Here is a 27,486-nt window from a genome sequence, read left to right on the forward strand (position 1 = left end):
ATGAGTTCTACAGTATACTATTATTATACCTCTGTATGACAGATGCAGAAGCTCAGACTGAAGTAACTTGCCCAAGGTTACAAAGCTAGCTAGAGGCAAGGCCAAGATGAGATCCCAGGCTGTCTGGCTCTCAGACTCTTATGTTCTGCTGCTTCTCGTACTTAAGATATGCTTTCGTATGACCCTTCTTGCTTTTTTTTTTTTTTTTTTTGCGGTACGCGGGCCTCTCACGGCTGTGGCCCCTCCCGTTGCGGAGCACAGGCTCCGGACGTGCAGGCTCAGCGGCCATGGCTCACGGGCCCAGCCGCTCCGCGGCATGTGGGGTCTTCCCAGACCGGGGCACGAACCCGTGTCCCCTGCATTGGCAGGCGGACTCTCAACCACTGCGCCACCAGGGAAGCCCCCTTCTTGCTTTTTTTGTGTTCTAGTGATTTGCTCTCTCTCAGATATGTGAATATTAGTTTGGATAGTACATACATTGTATGCTGAATATGAAAATGAACATTTTTAATTATGTTTTTTTTCCCTGATTCATAACTATCCTATATTTAAAAGCTTTTTTTTTTGGTTGTATGTCCAGCATTACTTACAATGTGACCTGGAAGTTCATTTGTTTTTGTTCTTAATTATGTTTGCTTGTTTATTTGTTTATTAATTTATATATTTGTTTCCTTATACCTAGTACCCTGAAAGATTTATCAAATTTAAAAAGAAAATTTAGTCAAATTCATTGTGTACAAAATTATATTTTTCTGTACCTCTGGAAAACAATGGAAACAGAAAAGCAGGCTTCGTTTTCCCGTAAAGAGAAAGAGCCCAAGTTTGGAGAGGGATTTCCTCTTTTCTCACTGCAGTATTTCGAGTTGCTTCTCCCCCTTTGGGTTTTGGCTGGAGCAGGTATTTCTGCCATTCTAACTCCACACCCTGTTCCCTCCCACATCTGTGCTGCTTGCTTCCTGGACTACCCTCTCCTGCTTCTCATCCTCCTAGGTCCGCTGATGGCAGCTTCTCTGACAAGGCTGTGCTCAGCTCCCGGTCTGCAGGAGCTGTCTTCTTCAGTGTTGCCTTCATTTTCTTAGCTCATTTGTTTATTGTTTATTAAATAGAACAACAGGGTTTTGTTTGTTTTTTCTTGTTTCTTTCACTGCTAACTCCTCAGCACCATTGTGCCCGGTGTATATTTGGTGTTTGATAGTCGTTGAATGAATGCATACCTCTATTATAGCACTCACTGATTTGTATTTAATAGTTTTATACATTTTTCTCCTTCCCCAGACTGTAAGCTTCACATTTTATTTGTCTTTGTATTTTCCCCCGTGTTTATAATCTGTTAGGTAGTCAGTAAATGTTCATCGAATTAATGAATGAGTGACTAATTAATGCCTTTACATCTCTGTGGTACTGGATGGAGATGATTAAAAGGAGGGGGCAAGAATGGGTACTGGCTGAAAGGACCAGTGTATTATGAATTTTTGAACTCTGAATCAGGAAAGGAGGAGCAGAAACACCAAGAACAGATGTCCCCTTTCATTCATCTGTCCAGAAGTTTAGTTTTTTCGTGTCTGTAATTTGCACATTTGGGCATACCAGTCAAAATGAGTCCCAGATACTCATTTGTCTTTCAGGGTAAAATGGTAAGGAAAATAGTCCTAGATATAGGAACCTCAGTGAAAACTACATAAAGTTGCTTCTGACAATGAGGGAGACTTAAGTGACATTAACTTCCACAAAAATCTCAAAAAACAAGTGCCCTCCATTGTCTATATTTTTAAGACCTAGAGAACTTTAAGTATTGTATTTTAAGGTTTAAATTCAATGAGTTATGGAAACATGGACCTTGGGAACAATATCCAATAACAGAGGAGGTAGAATAAGAGGAACCTGTGAAGGAAACTGAGAACAAATGGCCAGAAAGAAAGAAAGCAAGTAAGTGGTGTGTTTCCGTGTGTGTGTGTATGTGTGTGTGTAATTCATGTTAGTTTTGTTTTTGTTTTTAAAGCTCCAAGAGGACAAGTATAATTGTATTACTAGCTTCTAGCAAAACCTGGCAAAATTGTGTAGACTACTGAGTCTCATACAATACATGCCATTATTGACAGGGCGCATTGAAAACAGTCATCACTTGGTGGCAACTTCATTTGCCAGACATCACATATTGCTAGGGATTTGGAAGGAATGGACTTGTAAAGCAGACAGTTTGGAAAGACAAAGTGTCTATAGGAGACATGTGGAAAGGTTGGGTGACTGGTATGTTAGGGGACGCAATCATTGCAGCCACACAGGGTGTTACTTTCAATAGAAGCCATTTGTCAGTGTAGGTGATATTGATTGCTGTCTTGTGTTAGAGAGAAATCATTGATAACTTCATGCAAACAGTTTTGCCACCAAAGTAGAGGATAACAAATCTGAACACTTTCTTGTTTTATCTCTATAATGTTTGATCGTGTTTAAGTTCCATTGCAACACACTAGTCATGAGTCAGAATTAAAAGCTGTCTAAACTAGATTATACACGTAGGTTTCCATGGAAAATCTTGTTGGGAGCAGGGGTAGAAACTTACAGCAATCAAAGAATTTGTCCAAAGCCACTAATGACTTAGCTTGGCCTCACATTAGCCATGGCCCCCTTAGGGTCTCCATGGGGGTGGGGAGGAGGTGGACAGTCCCCAGGAGCTGTGCAAGATGGCTCGTTGGAGGTGTGCAAAGACAGTTTTAGAATTTCTGTTTATGGATTGTGTTTATCCCAGCCTTAAACAACTGTCTATGTTTTGAATGTGCATTAGATATCAGTACAGTGCTCTGTGTTTGTAAATAAGTAAATTATATTTGTGTATAAATGCAGAGAGGCATGCACAAACATTTTTTAATTGATTAAGTGCTTGAGAATACACTTTGGAGACCTCAAGCTTAAATCATAAATACTGTTTGGGCGTTGTGAGTAAACTGGGAACATTGAGAGGTTTCTTAATAAAATTCTGTCAAGGATTTTAGCTGTTATCAGATTCCCATTGTTTGAGCTGCATATGCAGATGTGTGACCGGACCTTCCTTCCACAGTGTGGATTTTAAGTGAACACATTAAAACGCAAGTTCAAAAACATTTGTTGCACGTTCTGTGAACACACTGCCGTTTTCTCAGGAGTTGCCTGATGCCCCTCCGCATACGGTATGTTCTTTACAGTCGTCCTTTAGTCACAGGCAGTTTAAGCTGTTAAATAGTATCTTGCTTTAAAAGGTAGGCTGATGGTGTGTCTATCTTCTGGTACATCTGGTAAGTTAATCTATACAGTCTCCATAAGTATCCTGCAGGGACCTGTTTTTACATGCATACAGGGACGTTTATGTAGAAATCAAAGGCCATGAATCAGAAAAACACAACTCTTGTTTCCAGTGTAGTGGAGGCTTAAAAAAATTGGCTTTGAAAAATTGAAAGTAGTGTGGTTTGTTTTTATTGTGGAACCGATCAGGAAGAACAATTTACAGTCATTGCCATTCTTCACAGCTGAATGGAGTAGAGGTGCCTGCCTCGTGAAATGGAGCAGCTGCACCCGTTTTCTCTGGGCTCACAAAAACATTTGCTTTTTAATCGAGAACTTTGGATGGTGGGGTACAGTTTGTTTTCATGATGCAAGTGGTCAGTTGTGCCTTACCAGACAGCTGTAGTGTAATTAAGAAAAATTGTGTGAAAGTGGATTAAATATAACAGAAGAAGCCTTTTTTTAAAAAAGGGGGGGTTTTCACCTTAAATATATTCATTTTTTCTTTAATGCTTAAAAGCAGAAATGTCTCTATACTGCTCTAGAAGATTTTGCTATTTCACAATATCATTTAGCTCTAAGAAATATAAGATGCTGTACTTCTGCATAATTGTTTGTTTTTGTAACAAATGCAAACTAAAAAGTATGGGTTTTAAGATGATTTAGCTTATGAAAGACCTGCTTTCAAAATAATGTTTAATAAGGGATTGCACAGTTGTATTTATGTTAACTTTAATGCATTAAAAAGCTGGTGACCTACTTTTGTAGAAAAAAAATTTGAGGCTGCTTTTTAGACTCATTTTGTATACAAGATGCAACGTTAGGAGAATTATCTGTTTTTTAAGACCAGAAACTATGAGAGGTGAAAATCACATTTTTCTTGATAAATTTTTTAATTAGTCATTATAATAATGAAATAATCTGAGGACATGTTGACTTGTAGTTAAATGTGGAACATTAGGCTGTCATTTGGCTTTGAAAAGCATATACTTATTTTATGCAGCAGACTTTGAAATAAGAATAGAAATGCCTTAATTTGCATCACAGTCTACAGTAGCAAAATAACTGTTACAAGGTCAGAGGGAGCTGAATTTTTTAAAAAACCATTGTGTTCACAAATAACCAAGATTTGTACTAGACACTCATCCATTGTAAGTTTTCATACTGATTGCCCAACACACTAAAGCAAAATTTTCACCGTAGGTCAAACAAAGGTGCCAGGTTCAGGTTTGCTCTAAGTGTTTATCCTATATTGATGATTTTCTAGTGGAGACTCTTGGGCTTTATTTCCTTTAGAGGAATTTTTGAAAGTTGGGTGAAGGGAGAAGGCTGGCAGGGAGTTACAGCCCTAAAGCTCTCGCTATTTCCATTTTTGCAGCCCTCACCTTGGGAGTTAATTTGGGGGGAGGACTCTACACTGGGTGTTTTCAAGAGGAAAACCAACTGTCATTTCCCCCACTCTCTGGTGGCTGCTCTCTCCTGATTCTTTGTGTCTTTCCTCACCAGAGGCCCTAAGAAAGCACTGAGAACCATGTCTGAGCTCTTTCTAAATATTGGCAAAGCATGGCTGCAGCTGGTGAGTTGGTTCTTCTGTTTGCAAACTGACCCCTCGTGTGCACCAAACTCCTCTCCAGACTCCTGCCTCTATAGACTGTGAGCACAGCTGAGTTCAGGAAGGTGAATGGAGGAGGGCTGGGGTGCGGTGGAAAGGTAGAATAGCACTTAAGGGACTGACTGAGGCCAGGTTTTAAGGTAAGAATGGTGATGAAGAGCACTGGAGAAAGAGAGCAGCCTGACGCAGCGAGGAAATTACTGGAAATTCTAATTACTGGAATTAGATAAAAAGATCTGAATTAAAGTTCCAGCTAGCCAAACATTTTGAGAAAGTCGTTCTCCCACCTTCTGTTTCTTCATGTATAAAGTGGAACTGGGACACCTGTTCTACATACCAAACAGGGTGTGAGTCTTAGAAAAAAGAGAGAGAACGTGAGAGTTGTGAATCCTATGTGTAGCTGTGGGACCACCCAACCCATTTGTGTCTTTTTTTTTTTTGGAACTCTTGGCAGCCAAGGAAAGGGAATGCAGCAAATATTAAATCTTACAAACATTGGTTCTTTCTCTATGAGTGCTCTCAGAGCTCCTTGATAATCCCATTATTTCTCTCTTTTTGATTCCCAACCTACCAGTCCCCCCACAGACAGTTTCAAACCGTTTCACCTTCTCAAGCCCCAGCCCCTCCTTTCTCAGTCTCAGTAGAGAAACTCCTCTGCTACTTTGTCAGAAAGGTTGAGCGAGGCCCTTGAGCTTCCTTGGCCACCATCTCAAAATGTCTCTGTCTTTATCCATTTCCATCTCACTTTCTAGCTCCTCCTTGCAACAGGTAAACTGTGCTCTTGACATTCTCATCCTCCTTCAATTCAAACCTTGCTTCATCAGTTATTTCATATCTTCCTTTTGTTCTTTTCATCTCTTCCTACCTGGTCTTTCTCCATGGTCAGGAAACTCTTTGAGTTCAGTGTCGTGTGTGTGTGTGTGTGTGTGTGTGTGTGTGTGTGTGTGTGTGTGTGTGTAGTTTGTTTTTTTTCATTTTTATTGCTGAAATATTCAAGAGTGATTTGAGCCCTTTCTTTCTTCACCATCCATGCTTCCTTTTGATCCATTTCAACCTGGCTTCTGTCTGTTTCATTGTATTGAAACTCCTGTCTCGAAGGCCACCACTGATCTCATCGTCAAATCCAGTGACCATTACTCTGTTTGTTTTTATCGGTCTCTGTGCCAAGTTCCATGCAGATTTTGACAGCCTTAACTTTCCTTTAATTGCAACCCTCTTCCTCTTTGGTCCCGTATATCAGTACCTTGCTTATTCTCTTCCGACTCTGTCACTGACTGCTTTTCTTTTCGCTTCAGCCCCTAAGAGTAGATATTCCCTAGGATTCTGTACAAGCCTCACAATATACAAAAATTAATTCAAATTGGGTAATAGACCTAAATATAAGATCCAAATCTATAAACCTGATAAATGAAAATATAGGAGAAAAATCTTTGTGACCTTGGATGATGATTCTTAGGTATAAAAAGCATGCTCCATAAAAGAAAAAACTGAAAAATTATAATTCATCAAAATTATACGTTCTGCTTTTAGAAAGGTATTGTTAAGGTTAGGAAAGCCTCAGATTAGGAGAAGATATTTACAAAACTTATCTGACAAAGAACTTGTATCTAAAATATAAAGAACTCTCAAAGTTTAATAATATTTAAGAAACAGCCTCATTTTAAACAATGGGCAAAAGATTTGAATAGACACTTCATCAAAGATGATATATGGATGACAAGTAAGCACATGAAAAGATGCTCAACATCATCAGTTATTAGGGAAATGGAGAATAAAACCACAACGAGCCACTACTATATCCATTAGAATGCCTAAAATTTTAACACCAAAGCTGGCAAGGATGTGGAAGAATTGGAACTTGCATATATTGCTGGTGAGAATGTGAAATGATGCAGCCATTTTGGCAATTTTTTAAAAAGTTAAACATGTATCGACTATATGACCCAGTCATTCAACTCCTAGGTATTTACCCAAGAGAAATGAAAGAACACGCTGTATGTTTCTGTTTATATAAAAAAATCTAGAAACTACAAACCTATGGTGATGGAAAGCAAAGTAGTTGTCTGGGAATGGGAGTGTGGTGTAGGAGGAATGGATTACAAAGAAGCACGAGGAAACTTTTTGTGGTGATGGATATGTTTATTATGTTGATTGTGATGGTGCTTTCACAAATGTATATGTATGTCAGAAAAGATCAAATCTGACACTTGAAAATGTGTTTGTAATACATTAATTATACCACAATAAAACTATGAAAAATTTAATAGAACCACATACTAAAAAGGACGAATATTACAGCATGTAAATTATCCCCCAATATCCCAGACTTTAACAAAAAAGCATATGGGAAAATAAAATATGGGGATTAAAGTTGCAAAATATTGTTAAAAGCAAACCTCGAAAGGTTACATATTTTATGATTCCATATATATAATATTCTCAAATGACAGACTTACAGAGATGGAAAATAGATTAATGGTTGCCAGGGGTTAGGATTGGAAACCATGGGGGAAGCTAGATGAAGGATACACAGGAATTTTCAGTACTGTTTTTGCAACTATATAATATGTAATGAATGTATAATTATCTGAAAATTAAAAGTGTCTTTATTAAAACAACCTTTTGGATATTATTGTGTTCTCTAATGTGAAACAAAAATAGCATGCCAAACAATCATCAGTTTTTTAGATCTTAAATCAGTAATAACATTACTATGTAAACACTAGAGACTATGCTTTTATGGAAATGATGGCAACCTAACATTGCATTGTTGCAGATAGAAGACATAGCAAGAATCATTTTACAATTTCTGGTTCTCCATCTAAATATTCAACCTTAATTTTTTTCTCAGACATTCTTATATTTCTCTGAGTAGATAATAGATACAGATGGTTCAAACATACATAAAAAGGGATACATTGATAAGTCTTCCTCCAACATCTGTCCTCCATCCACATACTTCATGCTCCCCGCAAATTAAACAACTACCATTAATTTCTTGCATATTCTTCCAGAGTTTCTTTATGTCTATGTAAGCAAATGCAAATACATGTTTTTTTAATCTTTCTTTCTGCTTTTACACAAAAGGAAGTTTACTGAATATTTTGCACATTACATTTTTTTAACATCTTTATTGGAGTATAATTGCTTTACAATGGTGTGTTAGTTTCTGCTGTGTAACAAAGTGAATCAGCTATACATATACATATATCCCCATATCCCCTCCCTCTGGCGCCTCCCTCCGACCCTCCCTATCCCACCCCTCTAAGTGGACAAAAAGTACCAAGCTGATCTCCCTGTGCTATGTGTCTGCTTCCCACTAGCTATCTATTTTACATTTGGTAGTGTATATATGTCCATGCCACTCTCTCACTTCATCCCAGCTTACCCTTCCCCCTCCCTGTGTCCTCGAGTCCATTCTCTACATCTGTGTCTTTATTCCTGTCCTGCCCCTAGGTTCCTCAGAACCAATTTTTTTTTTTTTTAGATTCCATATATATGTGTTAGCATACGGCATGTGTTTTTCTTTCTCACTTACTTCACTCTGTATGACAGTCTCTACGTCCGTCCACCTCACTAAAAATAACTCAATTTCGTTTCATTTTATGGCTGAGTAATGTTCCCTTGTATATATGCCACATCTTCTTTACCCATTCATCTGTTGATGGACACTTAGGTTGCTTCCATGTCCTGGCTATTGTAAATAGAGCTGTAATGAACATTGTGGTACGTGACTCCTTTTGAATTGTATCAGAGTATACGCCCAGTAGTGGGATTGCTGGGTCGTATGGTAGTTCTATTTTTATTTTTTAAAGAACCTCCATACTGTTCTCCATAGTGGCTATATCAATTTACCACCAACAGTGAAAGAGAGTTCCGTTTTCTCCACACCCTCTCCAGAATTTTTTGTTTGTAGATTTTTTGATGATGGCCATTCTGACTGGTGTGAGATGATGTCTCATTGTAGTTTTGATTTGCATTTCTCTAATGATTAATGATGTTGAGCATTCTTTCATGTGTTTGTTGACAATCTGTATATCTTCTTTGCAGAAATGTCTATTTATGTCTTCTGCCCATTTTGGAATTAGGTTGTTTGTTTTTTTGATACTGAGCTGCATGAGCTGCTTGTAAATTTTGGAGATTAATCCTTTGTTAGTTGCTTCGTTTGCAAGTATTTTCTCCCATTTTGAGGGTTGTCTTTTCCTCTTCTTTATGGTTTCCTTTGCTGTGCAAAAGCTTTGAAGTTTCATTAGGTCCCATTTGTTTATTTTTGTTTTTATTTCCATTACTCTAGGAGGTGGGTCAAAAAGGATCTTGCTGTGATTTGTGTCATAGACTGTTCTGCCTATGTTTTCCTCTAAGAGTTTTACAGTGTCTGGCCTTACATTTAGGTCTTTAATCCATTTTGAGTTTATTTTTGTGTATGGTGTTAGGGAGTGTTCTAATTTCATTCTTTTACACGTAGCTGTCCAGTTTTCCCAGCACCACTTATTGAAGAGGCTCTCTTTTCTCCACTGTATATTATTGCCTCCTTTATCAAAGATAAGGAGACCATAAGTGCATGGATTTATCTCTGGGCTTTCTGTCCTTTTCCATTGATCTATATTTCTGTTTTAGTGCCAATACCATACTGTCTTGATTACCGTAGCTTTGTAGTATAGCCTGAAGTCAGGGAGCCTGATTCCTCCAGCTCCATTTCTCTTTCTTAAGATTGCTTTGGCTATTTGAGGTCTTTTGTGTTTCCATACAAATTGTGAAATTTTTTATTCTAGTTCTGTGAAAAATGCCATTGGTAGTTTGATAAGGATTGCATTGAATCTGTAGATTGCTTTGGGTAGTAGAGTCATTTTCACAATGTTGATTCTTCCAATCCAAGAACATGGTATATCTCTTCTTCTGTTTGTATCATCTTTAATTTCTTTCCTCAGTGTCTTATAGTTTTCTGTATACAGGTCTTTTGTCTCCTTAGGTAGGTTTATTCCTAGTATTTTCTTCTTTTTGTTGCAGTGGTAAATGGGAGTGTTTCCTTAAATTCTCTTTCAGATTTTTCATCATTAGTGTACAGGAATGCAAGTGATTTCTGTACATTAATTTTGTATCCTGCTACTTTACCAAATTCATTGATAAACTTTAGTAGTTTTCTGTAGCATCTTTAGGATTGTCTACACATAGTATCATGTCATCTGCAAACAGTGACAGTTTTACTTCTTCTTTTCTGATTTGGATTGCTTTTATTTCTTTTTCTTCTTTGATTGCTGTGGCTAAAACTTCCAAAACTATGTTGAATAATTGTGGTGAGAGTGGGCAGCCTTGTCTTGTTCCTGATCTTAGTGGAAATGGTTTCAGTTTTTCAACATTGAGAACGATGTTTGCTGTGGGTTTGTCATATATGGCCTTTATTATGTTGAGGAAAGTTCCCTCTATGCCTACTTTCTGGAGGGTTTTTATCATAAATGGGTATTGAATTTTGTCAAAAGCTTTCTCTGCATCTATTGAGATGATCATATGGTTTTCGTCCTTCAGTTTGTTAATATGTTGTATTACATTGATTTGCGTTTATTGAAGAATCCTTGCATTCCTGGGGTAAACCCCACTAGATCATGGTGTATGATCCTTTCCATGTGCTGTTGGTTTCTGTTTGCTAGTGCTTTGTTGAGAGTTTTTGCACCTATGTTCATCAGTGTTATTGGCCTGCAGTTTTCTTTTTTTGTGACATCTTTGTCTGGTTTTGGTGTCAGGGTGATGGTGGCCTCGTAGAATGAGTTTGGGAGTGTTCCTCCCTCTGCTATATTTTGGAAGAGTTTGAGAAGGTTGGGTGTTAGCTCTTCTCTAAATGTTCGATAGAATCTGCCTGTGAAGCCGTCTGGTCCTGGGCTTTTGCTTGTTGGAAGATTTTTAATCACAGTCTCAATTTCAGTGCTTGTGATTGGTCTGTTTATATTTTCTGTTTCTTCCTGGTTCAGTCTCAGAAGGTTGTACTTTTCTAAGCATTTGTCCATTTCTTCCAGGTTGTCCATCTTATTGGCATAGAGTTGCTTGTAGTAATCTCTCATGATCGTTTGTATTTCTGCAGGGTCAGTTTTTCCTTCTTCATTTTCATTTCTAATTCTATTGATTTGAGTCTTCTCCCTTTTTTTCTTGATGAGTCTGGCTAATGGTTTATCAATTTTGTTTATCTTCTCAAAGAACCAGCTTTTAGTTTTATTGATCTTTGCTATCATTTCTTTCATTTTTTCTTCATTTATTTCTGATCTAATCTTTATGATTTCTTTTCTTCTTCTAACTCAGGGGTTTCTTTTGTTCTTCTTTCCCTAATTGCTTTAGGTGTAAGGTTAGGTTGTTTATTTGAGGTGTTTCTTGTTTCTTGAGGTAGGATTGTATTGCTATAAACTTCCCTCTTAGAACTGCTTTTGCTCCATCCCATAGGTTTTGGGTCGTCATGTTTTCACTCTCATTTGTTTCTAAGTCTTTTGTGATTGCCTTTTGATTTCCTCAGTGATCTCTTGGTTATCTACTAGTGTATTGTTTAGCCTTCATGTGTTTGTATTTTTTACAGATTTTTTTTCCTGTAATTGATATCTAGTCTCATAGCATTGTGGTCAGAAAAGATACTTGATATGATTTCCATTTTCTTAAATTTACCAAGGATTGTGACCCAAGATATGATCTGTCCTGGAGAATGTTCCATGAGCACTTGAGAAGAAAGTGTATTCTGTTGTTTTTGGATGGAATGTCCTGTAAAAATCAATTAAGTCCATCTTGTTTAATGTGTTTTTAAAGCTTCTGTTTCCTTATTTATTTTCATTTTGGATGATCTGTCCATTGGTGAAAGTGGGGTGTTAAAGTCCCCTACTATGATTGTGTTACTGTCGATTTCCCCTTTTATGGCTGTTAGCATTTGCCTTATATATTGAGGTGCTCCTATGTTGGGTGCATAAGTATTTACAATTGTTATATCTTCTTGTTGGATTGATCCCTTGATCATTATGTAGTGTCCTTCTTTTTGTCTTGTAGTAGTCTTTATTTTAAAGTCTATTTTGTCTGATATGAGAATTGCTACTCTAGCTTTCTTTTCATTTCCATTTGCATGGACTATCTTTTTCCATCCCCTCACTTTCAGTCTGTATGTGTCCCTAGGTCTGAAGTGTTTGTCTTGTAGACAGCATATATACGGGTCTTGCTTTTGTATCCATTCAGCCAGTCTGTGTCTTTTGGTTGGAGCATTTAATCCATTTACATTTAAGGTTGTTATTGATATGTATGTTCCTATTCCCGTTTTCTTAATTGTTTTTGGTTTGTTATTATAGGTCTTTTCCTTCTCTTCTGTTTCCTGCCTAGAGAAGTTCCTTTCACATTTGTTGTAAAGCTGGTTTTGTGGTGCTGAATTCTCTTAGCTTTTGCTTGTCTGTAAAGGTTTTAATTTCTCCGTCGAATCTGAATGAGATCCTTGCTGGGTACAGTAATCTTGGTTGTAGGTTTTTCTCCTTCATCACTTTAAATATGTCCTGCCACTCCCTTCTGGCTTGCAGAGATTCTGCTGAAAGATCAGCTGTTAACCTTATGGGGATTCCCTTGTATGTTATTTGTTACTTTTTCCCTTGCTGCTTTTAATATTTTTTCTTTGTATTTAATTTTTGATAGTTTGATTAATATGTGTCTTGGCATGCTTCTCCTTGGATTTATCCTGTATGGGACTCTCTGTGCTTCCTGAACTTGATTCACTCTTTCCTTTCCCACATTAGGGAAGTTTTCAACTATAATCTCTTCAAATATTGTCTCAGTCCCTTTCTTTTTCTCCTCTTCTGGGACTCCTATCATTCAAATGTTGGTGCCTTTAATGTTGTCCCATATGTCCCTGCGACTGTCCTCAATTCTTTTCATTCTTTTTTCTTTATTCTCTGTGGTAGTTATTTCCACTATTTTTTCTTCCAGGGGACTTATCTGTTCTTCTGCCTCAGTTATTCTGCTATTGATTCCTTCTAGAGAATGTTTAATATCATTTATTGTGTTGTTCATCACTGTCTGTTTGCTCTTTAGGTCTTCTAGGTCCTTGTTAATCGTTTCTTGTATTTTCTGCATTCTATTTCCAAGATTTTTGATCATCTTTACTATCATTACTCTGAATTCTTTTTCAGGTAGACTGCCTATTTCCTCCTCATTTGTTTGGTCTGGTGGGTTTTTACCTTGCTCCTTCATCTGCTGTGTATTTCTATGTCTTCTCTGTCTCATTTTGCTTAACTTACTGTGTTTGGGGTCTCCTTTTCACACAGTGCAGGTTTGTAGTATCCGTTGTTTTTGGTGTCTGCCCCCAGTGGGTAAGGTTTGTTCAGTGGGTTGTGTAGGCTTCCTGGTGGAGAGGACTGGTGCCTGTGTTCTGGTGGATGAGGCTGGATCTTGTCTTTCTGGTGGGCAGGACCACATCCGGTGGTGTGTTTTTGGGTGTCTGTTTAATTATTATGATTTTAGGCAGTCTCTCTGCTAATGGGTGGGGTTGTGTTTCTGTCTTGGTAGTTGTTTTTCATAGGGTGTCCAGCACTGTAGCTTGCTGGTCGTTCAGTGGAGCTGGGTCTTAGCATTGAGATGGAGATCTCTGGGAGAGCTTTCACCATTTTATATTACATGGGGCCTGCCGGTCTTTGGTGGACCAATGTCCTGACATCGGCTGTCCCACCTCCAAGGCTCAGGTCTGACACCCAGGAAGGAAGGAAGGAAATAAAATAAAGTAAAATAAATAAAGTTATTAAAATAAAAATTAAAAAATATTAAAAGTATAAAAGTAAGGTAATAATAAAAAGGAAAGAAAGAGACAAAAGTGCAACCAAATCAAAAAACAAATCCACCAATGATAATAAGCTTAAAAGCTATACTAAAAACAAAAACAAAATGGACAGACAGAACCCTAGGACAAATGGTAAAAGCAAAGCTATACAGACAAAATCACACAAAGAAGCATACGCATTCACACTCACAAAAAGAGAAAAAGGAAAAAATAGATATTTAAAAAAAGGAAGAGAGCAACCAAATCAATAAACAAATCTACCAATGATAATAAGCTCTAAATCTTAAACAAAGTTAAACATAAAACCAGAAACAAATTAGATGCAGAAGGCAAACCCCAAGTCTACAGTTGCTCCAAAAGTCTACTGCCTCAATTTTGGGATGATTCATTGTCTATTCAGTTATTCCACAAATGCAGGGTACATCATGTTGATTGTGGGGTTTTAATCCACTGCTCCTGAAGCTGCTGGGAGAAATTTCCCTTTCTCTTCTTTGTTCGCACTGTTTCTGGGGTTCAGCTTTGGATTTGGACCCGCCTCTGCGTGTAGGTCACCTGGGGCTGTCTGTTCCCCGCCCAGACAGGATGGGGTTGACGTAGCAGCTGATTAGGGGGCTCTGGCTCACTCAGGCTGGGGGGAGGTATGGGTATGGAACGTGGGGCGAGCCTGTGGGATCAGAGGCCAGCATGAGGTTGCAACAGCCTAAGGCCCACCATGTGTTGTCCCTGGATCATGGGACACTGGCAGTGGTGAGCTGCACAGGCTCCCAGGAGGGTAGATGTGGACAGTGACCTGTGCTCGCACACAGGCTTCTTGGTGGCTGCAGCGGGAGCCTTAGCATTCATGCCCGTCTCTGGCGTCCATGCTGATAGCCTTGGCTTGCGCTCGTCTCTGGAGCTCGTTTAGGTGGTGCTCTGAATCCCCTCTCCTCACGCACCCGGAAACAATGGTCTGTTGCCTGTTAGGCAGTTTCGGACTTTTTCCTGGACTCCCTCCTGGCTAGTTGTGGCACACTAGCCCCCTTCAGGCTGTGTTCACGCAGCCAACCCCAGTCGTCTCTTGGGGTCTGACCTCTGAATTCTGAGCCTTAGCTCCCAGCCCCCACACGCCCCGGTGGGTGAGCAGACAAGCCTCTCAGGCTGGTGAGTGCTGGTCAGCACTGATCCTCCGTGTGGGAATCTCTCCGCTTTGCCCTCTGTACCCCTGTGGCTGAGCTCTCCTCCATGGCTCCGAAGCTTCCACCACACCCTCCCCCCATCTCCACCAGTGAAGGGGGCTTCCTGGTATGTGGAAACCTTTCCTCCTTCACAGCTCCCTCCCAGAGGTGCAGGTCCCGTCCCTATTCTTTTGTCTCTGTTGTTCCTTTTTTCTTTTGCCCTACCCTGGTACATGGGGAGTTTCTTGCCTTTTGGGAAGTCTGAAGTCTTCTGCCAGCATTCAGTAAGTGTTCTGTAGCCATTGTTCCACACATAGATGTATTTCTGATGTATTTGTGGGGAGGAAGGTGATCTCCGCATCTTACTGTTCCGCCATATTGAAACTCCCCCCACACCATACATTTTTTGCTTAACCATGTGTTTTAGGAAAGTTTCCAGTTGGTTCATAGCTTCTTAGTTATTTTTCTTTTGACAGTCTTACTATATTCCATTGTATGACCATGCTGTACTTTATGTCCTGGTCCCCTACCTGTTGACATTTAGATTATTTCCAGACTTCTACTTTCATAAACAATACTACAGTTAATATCATTAAACATGTGTCATTTCCCTCTTGAACAAATATATGTGAATATATGAAATTGCCAGTATTTATTTCTTAATCTAGAAAAAATTTTGTGTGGTTCAACCTAAAATCTGTATAATACATTTTCAGATGGTTAATTATTTGAGACCAAGTGTTTAGTGTCTTTTTGATTTTTTGATCAACTACCAGAGAACATCATTATTTGGATGCTTAAAAAAAGGAGTGGAGGGGCTTCCCTGGTGGCGCAGTCGTTGAGAGTCCGCCTGCCGATGCAGGGGACACGGGTTCGTGCCCCGGTCCGGGAAGATCCTACATGCCGCGGAGCGGCTGGGCCCGTGAGCCATGGCCGCTGAGCCTGCGCGTCGGGAGCCTGTGCTCCGCAACAGGAGAGGCCACAAAAGTGAGAGCCCCGCGTAACGCAAAAAAAGAAAAAGGAGTGGAGAACCTTCATTTAAATGTTGTTCAATATAGCTAAGGGGAAAATTTCTCAAAGTCCTTCACAGTAACTTCATTAAGTAACATGTCTAACTCTAACCCTGGTCCAGCTCTGTCAGGCTTTCTTGCCTCTGAATGAAAGCCTTTGCTCTCTCCTTATTAACAGGCCTAAGAATGGATTTCTGAGACCCTTTATATTTCCCAAGGTGGTCTTGAAAAAAAAATCTTTTCATCTGCTCTCAGTGTTATCCTCCATTGGTCTTCACAGTTATTACAGGCTTAATTACATAAGTCATTTGTTCTTATGTAATACATCATGTTCTCTGAAAAAAGCTGACTTTTGGTACATGTGGCAAATAAACGAAGTATGTTCTTCTACATAGTGAGCCAACTAGTTGGAGTCTTGGATTCTCTAACACCAATTGTGTGTGTTTGTGTATGAGAGGGAGTTAGTAAATTTAACAATTGGTTACTATAGGTGCAGGTGAATAATCAAGGATGTTCATTGTACTATTCTTTCACATTTTCTATAGATTTAATATTTTTCACAATAAAAAGTTGAGAGAGGGCTTCCCTGGTGGTGCAGTGGTTGAGAGTCCACCTGCCGATGCAGGGGACACGGGTTCGTGCTCCGGTCTGGGAAGATCCCACATGCCGCGGAGCGGCTGGGCCCGTGAGCCATGGCCGCTGAGCCTGCGTGTCCGGAGCCTGTGCTCCGCAACGGGAGAGGCCACAGCAGTGGGAGGCCCGAGTACTGCAAAAAAAAAAAAAAAGTTGAGAGAAAGCATATTCTTTGCTAAGATTGTTTACTGTGAATTAGGAGCTGCTGCTTCATTACCTATCATGTTCTGTTATTGTTTTGCTATTTCTAGATCTGCAAGCATCTTAGAAACTCTTCCCCAGACTTAAAAAAAATAAGTGATGATAGAAATTTATAGTTTTTGAGGGGGTTTCCTCTGTGCCACATGTTGGGCTCAGCATTTTATGTGGATGATCTCATTTAAGCCTCTTATCAACCTGTTACTATGTTTTTCATTTTTCTTATCAGACCACTCAGGCACAGTGAGGTTTAATAACTTGCTTCAAGTCACACAGGTGTAATGTAGAAATGCCACTTGCCACCAGACTGGCTATCATTATACTTGACCTGGTCTTTATTTTGACCCGAAGTATTTTGAAGTAAGAGATAGGTTATCCTCTGGCTAAAACTCTTAACAACAGTTGACTGATCCAGATAATATCATAATCTGAAGGCCTCATGAAAGACTACAAATGGATAAACATGGAGAGTGAAATTGACAAGTTTTTTAACATATTAATTAGCAAAGCTCTATGAAAAAGAATAGCTTTGTATATATATAGTAGTCAGAACCTTCCTGCTCCCTTTCTGAGTTTGCTTCTTTTGTATATGCATACCAGCCTGCTAAGAGGCATTATTGACCTTTTTCTATATATTTTCTGTGCTTTTCCCTCCATTGACTCTTTCCATCAGAGCTTAAACAGGTTCAGGCTTTTCCTGTCTTAGAACCATTCCCCTTTACTCCACATACACTCTAGCCACCACCATATCTTCAAACCAAGTTTCCTAAGAAATGACTCTTCGATAAGATACTATAGGGGGCTTTCCCTGTCTCTTATTAGCTCCTCTAATCCTTCCCAACCCCCCAACTTATACCTACCAGGTTTCCTTCTAGCAGTTTTTCTTTTCTATTCTTTTGTTCACAAAACTGAGACTATATTTTATGTAGTTTTGTAGCCTGATTTTTTTCTACTTTAATGGACTTTTTTTCATGTCATTAATTTTGAAGAGCTTCTTATTGATGAATAACTTACATACAGAAACATATACAAATGACGAGTTCATTAACTTTTCATAAAATGTCATTAGCATCCGTATCAAGAAATAGAAATGACAGAATTCTAGAATCTCCCCCAACCAACCCCTTTCAGTCACTTCACCCAACTCCCCAAATTATCCTGACTTCTAACCACATAGATTGTTTTGTGTGTATGAAATGTATGTAAATGAATCATATAGTGTGTAAGTTCTTGATACATATTGCCAAATAGCTTTCAAGAAATGTTTTACTGGTTTCCTTTCCTACTAGCACAGTATTTGACACATAGGTATTCAATAAAATTTTGTCGACATGAACTGAATGTACTAAATTCTTTTATATCCTAGGGTCTGTTTCTGAGGTTTTTTTTGTCATTGATCTATCTTCTTTACAGTTCATTATTGTTTTTTTGTTTTTTTTGTTTTGTTTTTTTGCGGTACGCGGGCCTCTCACTGCTGTGGCCTCTCCCGTTGCGGAGCACAGGCTCCGGACGCGCAGGCTCAGCGGCCATGGCTCACGGGCCCAGCCGCTCCGCGGCATGTGGGATCCTCCCAGACCAGGGCACGAACCCGTGTCCCCTGCATTGGCAGGCGGACTCTCAACCACTGTGCAGCAGGGAAGCCCTCATTATTGTTTTAATTAATTTAGATTTTTAAAAATTTAAGTGTGTAGGGCACAAATTTCCCCATATCCTTATTTTTTTTCAAAAAATTATCTTGCTTGATTGTTCTTGCTTCTTAAATTTTTACTAGTAAAATTTTAAAATACATTGCCGAATTCAGTAGGGATTTTATTGGAATTACCTCACTGATATTTCTATACACTTATCTGGGAAGAATTGACACATTTATGTGTATATAATACTACCTAGGAATGATTCTCCATTTATTCAAGTATTTTTATTAAATGTCACTCAGCAAAGTTTATAGGTTTATTCACACAGGACCTCTTTTTTTAAAAAAAGAAAAGTTACTTTCAAATATTTTATATTTTGTGGCCTTTTGGAATTGGGTAATTTCTTTCCATTATATTTTATAACTAGTTATTTGAAAGCTATTGAGTTTATATATTCATTTTGTATTCTTCTTCCTTACTGAGCTGTTATTAATGCTAACAGTTTTTGTTTGGGTTTTGGACCATAAATGCTTTGGGAATTGGGGCCATTTAATTTCTGAATTCAGAAAGGGAGAAATTTATACCTGGAATAAAGGAATAGAAAAACAGTAACCTGGAAAACTATTTTTAAATTAGAATTGTAGAATTCTGATCATTTGCAAAACTCCATTTTTTTCATGCATCTTTGTCAAATTCAAACCATTTTCTCTAGCTTATATTTTTGAATGAAGAAGGAAATTACAGAGTTAAACATAAAACTAATGGAGAAAATTTTAAATGTGAAAATAATCTCTCATTACATTAGGCAAATTACTCATACGATAAAAACCACATCATTTACCGTTTTTGTTACTCTAAATTTATTTCCATTCTCTCATTTTTAAAGTTTCCCTTTTCTTATCTGTTCTCTCTTCTGCTTCTGTTTTTTTATAGGAATACAGTAGTTTGAGAAGAAGTTTTTTTAATACTAATGGAAAATAAACTTCAGAGTAAATGAGAAAAAAGGAAAAATTTCAGGGTTTTTTTCAGAGTTTTTTACTCCCTGTATTCTCATGTACCTTTCTGTTCTGGATAATTCTCATGATTCTCTATCTCCATATACCATTTATCTATCTGAAACCTTTACACATGTGTACATGTGAGACACACTTGTTTGTGACACAGATTGTCTTATATATATATCACTTCCTTCTCAGAAGTAAGACAGTATGTCTAAGTCATGTATATACAAGCTCTTGCACCTATAATAAAAATAAAAATTTCTCAGTTAAATAGTTCACTTTTAATTTTTTAAACTTCTAAAGTTTTTTTTTTTCTTTTTTATTCGTTTTAAACTGTAGGGTTTTTGTTTAATCTTAAGAATAGTTTTAAGTACCTAGAAACTTGAGTCTCAAATGTAATCAGAAAATAATACATTAATCCTAGTTAATCCACATTACTGACTTTCTGTGTCTACATCAGCAACAATAGCAGAATGTCTGGTGTATAATCTCTTGCATGGACACACACTCAGTGGCCAAACCTGATCTAGAAATGAACTGTCCTCTTTTGAGATGGTAGTTTTGCTATCTTAGAGTCTCATTTAATCCTTGTAAGAGACAAGCTGGTTGTACTATCTTGTCTTATTTGTAAAATGAAACTAGGTCGTGTCACTTATAGATTGTTGTAACCTGCTCTAAGTGGTCTGTAAGCCAAGGCTGGTGTTATCAAAATACACGTTTCCTTTGTCAAAATAAAAAGAATTCACTCTCTCTGTATGACAGTAGAATTGGAGTATGAGAATGTAAGAATCCCTATCGTTTGTAGAATAGAAATTATCTTTTTAAAAAGGTGGATTCTGTAGGGGGTGTTTCTGTGGGTGTTTGTTAAGCTTTGGGGCTGGAAGGTGAGCATGAGAGTGGACAGTAAAGACATCATGTTCCATGTCTCACTTATAAAATGGGTTTGAAAGTAGGGATGGAGGATAGTAGCCAAGATGAGCTCAAATGTTGCTTCTGTGTCTTAACTACCAAATTTTAGTTTGAAAGATGAACTCTTGTAAATTGTTGAAGGAAAGTGATATGCTTTCGTTAGAGAGGTGTAAAACTGGTTCTAAGTCCTTAAGAGAAAATAGAAATAAAACATCAGAGCCAGAAACAATTGCATCAATTGCCTACTTAAAAAACCAAAAACAAAGCTGCTTCAACAGGGACCCTGTGGTATTCACTTTGTTTTGCACAATGTTATAAAGCGGTCAGTACTTCTGGTTAAGCGAAATGAAACCAGAAATAGACATTGCACTCTGTCTACTCTCATTTAGTACATTCACAGAAAGGAGGCTAAGTAAAGAAGAAATTTAAGATGATAAATGGATTGTGTTTGCCTATGAGAGTGTGCCATTCTGAAGGTGGATATTGTTCAAGGAGAGAATTCAGAATTAACTGTTTCCTTTTACAATTCTGTGAGAAGGGATGTGGGTCTTGAACCCAGACAGAGTTTAGTTTGAATACTGGCTCTACCACTTAGGCATTTTATGATGCTAGGAACTTTAAAATCTCTTTTTCATTATTTTCTTCACCTGTTAAATAAGCAAAATTATTTCTTCTTCATAAAGTTGTTGCGAAGATTTTGTCTCTCCATTCAAGCTGTCGCAATTTCCTTGAAGAGTAGAAAAATCATATTTGCTTAAAATCTTTTAAGGAAAAGTGCTATATAAGAAAATAAACACAACTAGCCTGGTTGCACACTATTGTATTATCTGAATGTATTTTTAAATTTGTCTCTGCCCCTCCTTCTTAGAAAGATTCCTTAATTATCTGAATTGTGTTAGAGTTTTTGTTACACGTGAAACATCCCTGTAGTGAATGCATACTACATTCACTCACTTATGAGTGAAAATGGTAAAAAGGTGAAAAGGGTAAAGGATTAATTCTGTTTTAGTTGATGGGTTAAAGGAACCATTGAAATCTCTTCCACTGTCTCTGTCTTTATCCTTATATCATGTCTATGTATTCTAACCTTCCTAACTATTCCTCTCATTTATTTTCCGTTTATTTTGAAATAATTTCAAACTTGTAGAAAATTTGCAAAAATGGTACAAAGAGTTTATTGTTTTACCACTTGAACGTAAATTAATAATATGATATGTCATTACTTCCAAATACTTGAGTGTGTATTTCCCCAAAGCAGGGATACCTCCTGCGTCAGTTATCAACATTAGGAAATTAACCATCAAAGCTGTAGATGCTCATTTATCATTTATTTATGGATATTTTAATGGATTATAATCTGTTATTATCATTATCTATTATGCTGCTTAAAATGGACCAGTTTGGGCCAGCAGAAGCCCCTCCAAATCATCGCCCTCCTTCTTCAAGCGCTTCATGGCACAGTGAGATGACCCAGGCCCATCTTCAGTAGCCTGCACAAGGCCACTGCTGCCTCAGCCTCCCCGCTTTCCTCACTAGCTCTTCGTCTTCCTGCCCCTTCTTACCTTGCTGGGACTCAATTATTTAGGAAGAGAAAGAAAAGGAAGAAAGACCCAGATAGCTAGCTAGCTAGACTGACGGAAAAAAACTGTTCTGCCCATAGAAATTGGGAAATAAAAAGACAAGCTTAGGGCTTCCCTGGTGGCGCAGTGGTTGAGAGTCCGCCTGCTGATGCAGGGGACACGGGTTCGTGCCCCAGTCCGAGAAGATCCCACATGCTGCAGAGCGGCTGGGCCCGTGAGCCATGGCTGCTGAGCCTGCGCGTCCGGAGCCTGTGCTCTGCAACGGGAAGAGGCCACAACAGTGAGAGGCCCGCATACCATAAAAAAAAGACAAGCTTAATCTTGTAGGGAAACAGTTCGGATAACCAGGAATGACAGCTAAGCTGCAAATAATTTATTTATTTTGATTTTGGAACGTGTCTTTGTTTAGGCTACTGTAACAAAATATCAGAGACTAGGTAGCTTATAAATAACAAATTTATTTTTCACGGTTCTGGAGGCTGGGAAGTCCAAGATCACATCACCAGCATTGTTGCTTTCTGGTGAGGGTCCTCTTCCTGTCAGAGCCGAGGCCTTTTCGCCGTGTCCTTACATGGTGAAAAGAGCTAGGGATCTCTGTGGGGGCTCTTTCATTCCTGAAGGTTCCACCCTTGTGACTTAAGCACCTCCAAAGGTCTCACCTCCTAATACCATCATCTTTGGGGTTTTGGATGTCAACATATGAATTTTGAGGGGAAACATTCAGACCACAGTATCATGTTTTTGTCTTCTACTGATATTTGAATATGGATGGGTCCATTTACGGTTTTGAGAACTCAGGGCCTGAATCTAAGTTCTCCAGCTATTTATCCCACTACTATATACTGTCTCCCAGTCTGGGAAGCAACTTCTTAAGCACACTGTTTGCTGTAATCTTAAAATCAGGCTTAACAAAAAACTATATTCTTTTCATGCTTTTCTTCGCAACTTCTTTTGCAAAGAGATGGGTAGGTAGATGCATGGTCTACAGATCAGCTGGCACCATACAGAGAAGTAAGCATTTAGTATTTTCCCCTTCAAGAAGCCGGGTGGGGAGAGCTACGTTTTGCTTTTTCCTTAGATTGAGATGCTCTGTCTGTTGCTCCTGTGCTCTGGTTTCAGGGGCCTTGCACTTACTAGGGTTGATGTGCTTTTTTATAGGGTGAAGAGAGGGAGTATGATAGCTGCAGGAGGGAGGTTTGCTTCATTAAGTCTGGAGGTGGTCAAAGTGGCGAGTGGGAGAAGGGGATAAATTTGATTGAGACATGTTGATTTGAATGAAGCAACTACTCTTAGACAGCTTCACAAAACAGAGCTGCTTGGTTAATAGTGTGTCTTCTCTTTTTTTAATATTAAATATAGTTTAATCTTAAGGTCTTTCATTTCAGTCAAAAATCCATAAACGTAGATTAGTTTGAATTGTACGACAGAGGAGACAATAAAACTTGTTCTCAAATACATGCCAATACATTTTCTTGAAACAAAACCTCAGCAAACGAGAATTTCCATACTGTGCATGGGAATAACTAAAACCTTTATTAGATGTGGTTTCCAATAACAATATGAAAATTGGAATTATCAATTCAGAGAGCAGTGAAGTTTGAAATTTAAAAAAGTAGACTAGATATTAGGTAGGGGATAAAGGGTAAAGGAAGACGAAAGTGTTTAATACTATTCAGTATCTCCCCTCTGTACACAATGTTGCATATATACAACTACTCCATTTTAATTTTACTGATTTTATATAACAGTGAAATCCCCTGAAGCAAGCTAGGGTTTACAGATGGTGTCCAACTTGGGGGGAAAAAAAGTAGAAACACACTTGATTAACAGTTTTCACCCACACATTTTAGACAGACTTTTTTTTTCTTTTTTTGCCAAGATTTTCATAGTAAATTCATAAATATAGGAAATACTTTCACTCCTTCAGTGTTAAAATAGAAAACCAAACAGTGCCAACAGTAGTGGCTTAATTACTGGCATACAAGAAAAACACAACACCAATGGGTTTTCTTCACTGTGCATTTTAAATAATATGTGCATGTTTCATTTTTACAGTTATAAATTTTCTAGTCTGTTATAGACAACAGCACTTAATATTCTTGATCCATTGAGATGTTGCTTTCAATTTGGAATATTGGTGTATACATGTATATAAAAAATAAACCAATGTATGAGTCATCTCACAGATGTTTAAGATCAATAAAAGCTTATTTTTGAACATGCAGTTAGAAGAGAGGGAAGCAAGCCAACCTCTCTACATTGTGTTGTTGCTGTCTTGTTTTTGCAGTGGTATCAATAGTGGTTTTTGGAGGGAACCCTGTGCCTTCAACCTATCTAAGACCAGATACCACCATCAACAAGAGGGGAAGAGGAGATGGGAAAAGGGAGGTGGACAGGTGTTAAATGTCATATTTTAAAAGTGTACATTTTATGTTCTTTCTAGGTACAGGATAAAAACAGATCAATGAGGAAAAAATTTATAATTAGGAAAAAACTGGAATCAAATCAAGACATAATAGCCGAATTAAGTTCTTTTAATAGATTGAATATGTCTATTCTATCATAGTTCTTTAAACCTTAAAAAAATGTTATTGAAGATTGGAATTTTTTTTTACATGTTGCAATTAGGCACGTGTCCGGATGAATTCTAACTTCACTGAGCCAGCCCCTAGAAGACTACTGAATTTATTTGAAATCACTGTCATGAAGATATAAGTATATAATAGGGATTTAGTAAACAAATTCTAATTTCAAGAATATCTAATTCATGAAACTCAGCAATACTATAGAATTTTGTGGTAATAAACTAGAAATTTAAGTTTTAAGTACATAAACATAATACAGTTTTCATAAAAGTGACAAATGGTTTTATTGTTTAACCAGGCTTGAAATTAATGATTTCTTCTTTACAAACTGAAAGAACTGCAGATTTTTTTGAACATGAAAACTATTTTTAGAGGAATTTTTAAAATATCACAAATATGTTAGTACATATTTCTAATGCAGTACTATGTTTTTTAAAGAAGGCATTTTAAAATTTGCCAAATACGCATCAGTAGTAACCTTTAAAATACAGCATTAAATACAATAAGATACATAAAAATACTTTATCAGAATTCCTTTGGAACCTTAGCCACCTCTTATATTTCATGCAGTTTTCTCGAACTCACTGTAACTACATAGAACCTGGTAAAATCTCTTCTCTGCAGAAATCCTGTCCAAACTTTACAATAGAGCTGTGATTATTGATGTCTCCGTAAGCCTTTTTGTTCAGCCTCTACCTTTCACTGAATTCTAAGTGCTATTAATAAACTTATTTCCTTTTACCAATCATAGTGCATCCTTTTTAGCTTCCTTTATTTATCCCATAGTTTCATCAGAAACTTGTATTTCTGAAACCGTGTGCCACCCTCCTCATGACAAGGCCACATTTGCTGTAATGTGTCAGTCAAACAGTAGCTATTTCATAAGGGCCTACCATGTACATACTGGGTGCCAGCCACTGTACTAGGTGCTGGGGATATTGTAGCAAATAAACACGTCAGGTGGAGCTGACAGTCTAGTGGAAACAACAACTGTTAAACAAGTAAGTGCAAATAATTAAATGACTGAGAATGTGGGGAGTGCTTTGGAGAATGAGAATAAATGGGAGCATGTGAAGGGGGCATGGGTTCTACTGGGTCGTGAGGTAGTGAGATGTGAAGGTAGAGTACATATCAGCTGGTTGAGGTCTAGGTTGAGGAATATTGCAGGCAAAGAGTGATCCTTGCTCTTCCCATCATCACTTTTCACCTTGTCCTCAAGTAAATTCTCATACTTTTTAGCTATGCCATCTGCTCGTTCTCACCAGGGCACTCCTTTCTTCTTAATGGGTTTCTGCCCTTACACCTTTCTGATTTTGTGCTGTCAGCCTATTTTGGAGCTCCTGACGTCAGTGTCCCCTCGTTAGATTAGGATCTACCAGTGTTGGGCTCTCAAAGTCTGATTTGTCCACTGACTCCTACCCTCTTACTCTCTTCTTCTTTTCCTTCTCGGGTTTGGTGGGATTCCTGTGGGAAGAAAATTCAAGCCAGCAGCGGGGACCTTAGAATTTATTTGTTGATATTGATCTCGTCCACCCAAAGCCTGGATTTCATTGTCAGCCACCTCCCCACCCCATCCTAGTGACATCAAGGCTTAAGGGGCTTGAAAAATATCTCTTCCTAAGAGGAAATTTAGGTGTTTTGCGTTAGATGTTTAAAAGATAGGCATATTAGCTCTGAAGTTTTGTATGACCTATAATTGTGCTTCATCTGTTTATCTGGTACTTTATATTTTAGAGTTCTTGATTCAAGTTATTCAAAAATTTCAATTTTTATGACCAGCAGTTGAGATTTTTTTAAAAAAGTATAGCATGTTGATATTCAGTATTGTTACCACTGAGTTGTTACCTTGTTACCTGGTAATGTATATACAAATAAGTTTGCAGATACACATCGACAGAAACATTATTGTACTAGTACAGGGTGGCCAAAGTGTGTTCAAACTGTTTCTTGTAGCCAGGCCCTTTATTGAGCCATAACGAATTCTGTAGCAGAAAGAAAGAAAACACACATTTTGCTTCACTTGGTTTTTCTTTAAATATATATATATATATATATATGTATTTAAATAACAACATAAATATGGAATAAATACTAATTATAACATCTGTGTGTAAACACTTCATTAGAAAAACTAAAATAAATTGTAAAATATAGTATTGACCAGCAGTAGACTTACCTTTAACTTCTACCATTTTATTGCTCTAAATAGAGAATAGCACATCTTATCTTTAAAATTTTTATATTTAATTATGGTAAAATACACGTAAGTTTTACCATCTTAACCATTTTCAAATGTACAGTTCAGTTTTGTTAAGTACCTTCACAATGTTGTAAGTCAGTTTCTAGAACTCTGATATTGCAAAACTCAAACTCTCTACCTACCTATTAAACAACAACTCTCCACTTCCTCTTCCCTCCAGCCCCTGGCAACCACCATTCTACTTTCTGTCTCTATGAATTTGACTATTCTAGGCATTCACGTAAAAGTAATCATACAATATGTATCTTTTTGTGACTGATATTTTACTTGACACAGTTCCTTCAAGGTTTATCCACATTGTAGCATTATGTCAGAATTTCCTTCCTTGAAAGGCTGAATAATACTCCATTGTATGTATTCATATACCACATTTTGTTTATCCACTCATCTGTTGATGGACACTTGGGTTGCTTCCGCATTTTGACTCTTGTGAAAGATGCCGCTATGAACGTGGTGTGCAAATATTTCAAGACTCTGCTTTCAGTTCTTTTGGGAACGTATTGGGCCCCAACTTTAGCACAGAGATATGTACGTACTCTCTAAGTATTTAAACAATGTGAGAGGGAAGGAGAAAAGGAGGGAGGGGACAGTCATTCCCAAAATTAGGCAGATGATAATCTGTCAGCCGTGTAAGCTTATCTCAGTCAGCTTTTCTCAGTGTTTCTCAAAGAATTGTTTGTGAATCAACTACATTAGAATCTCCTGGAATGCTTACTAAAAATTTAGATTTTTAGGCCCTTCACTAAACTTCGCAAGTCTGAATCTTCTGTGAGAATCAGGAATTTGCACCTCAGGTGATTTTTACACATACTGAAATGTGAGGTGCAGTGCCCCACTGGCAAGGAGATGTCTCATAATTTACTTGTTGATGCATAT

The 27,486-nt window shown here is 37.9% G+C and overlaps 1 protein-coding gene across 5 annotated transcripts in view; it reads left to right on the forward strand.

Annotated features, from left to right (window-relative positions):
• Nucleotides 1-27,486, forward strand: part of UMAD1 (UBAP1-MVB12-associated (UMA) domain containing 1) — a 271,116-nt gene that overhangs the window by 154,765 nt on the left and 88,865 nt on the right. The window lies entirely within an intron of this gene.

The sequence above is a fragment of the Aethalodelphis obliquidens genome, unplaced genomic scaffold, assembly GCF_003676395.1.
Source record: "Aethalodelphis obliquidens isolate GAN/ISIS:26980383/991018 unplaced genomic scaffold, ASM367639v1 scaffold5, whole genome shotgun sequence".
NCBI classification, from domain to species: Eukaryota; Metazoa; Chordata; class Mammalia; order Artiodactyla; family Delphinidae; genus Aethalodelphis; species Aethalodelphis obliquidens.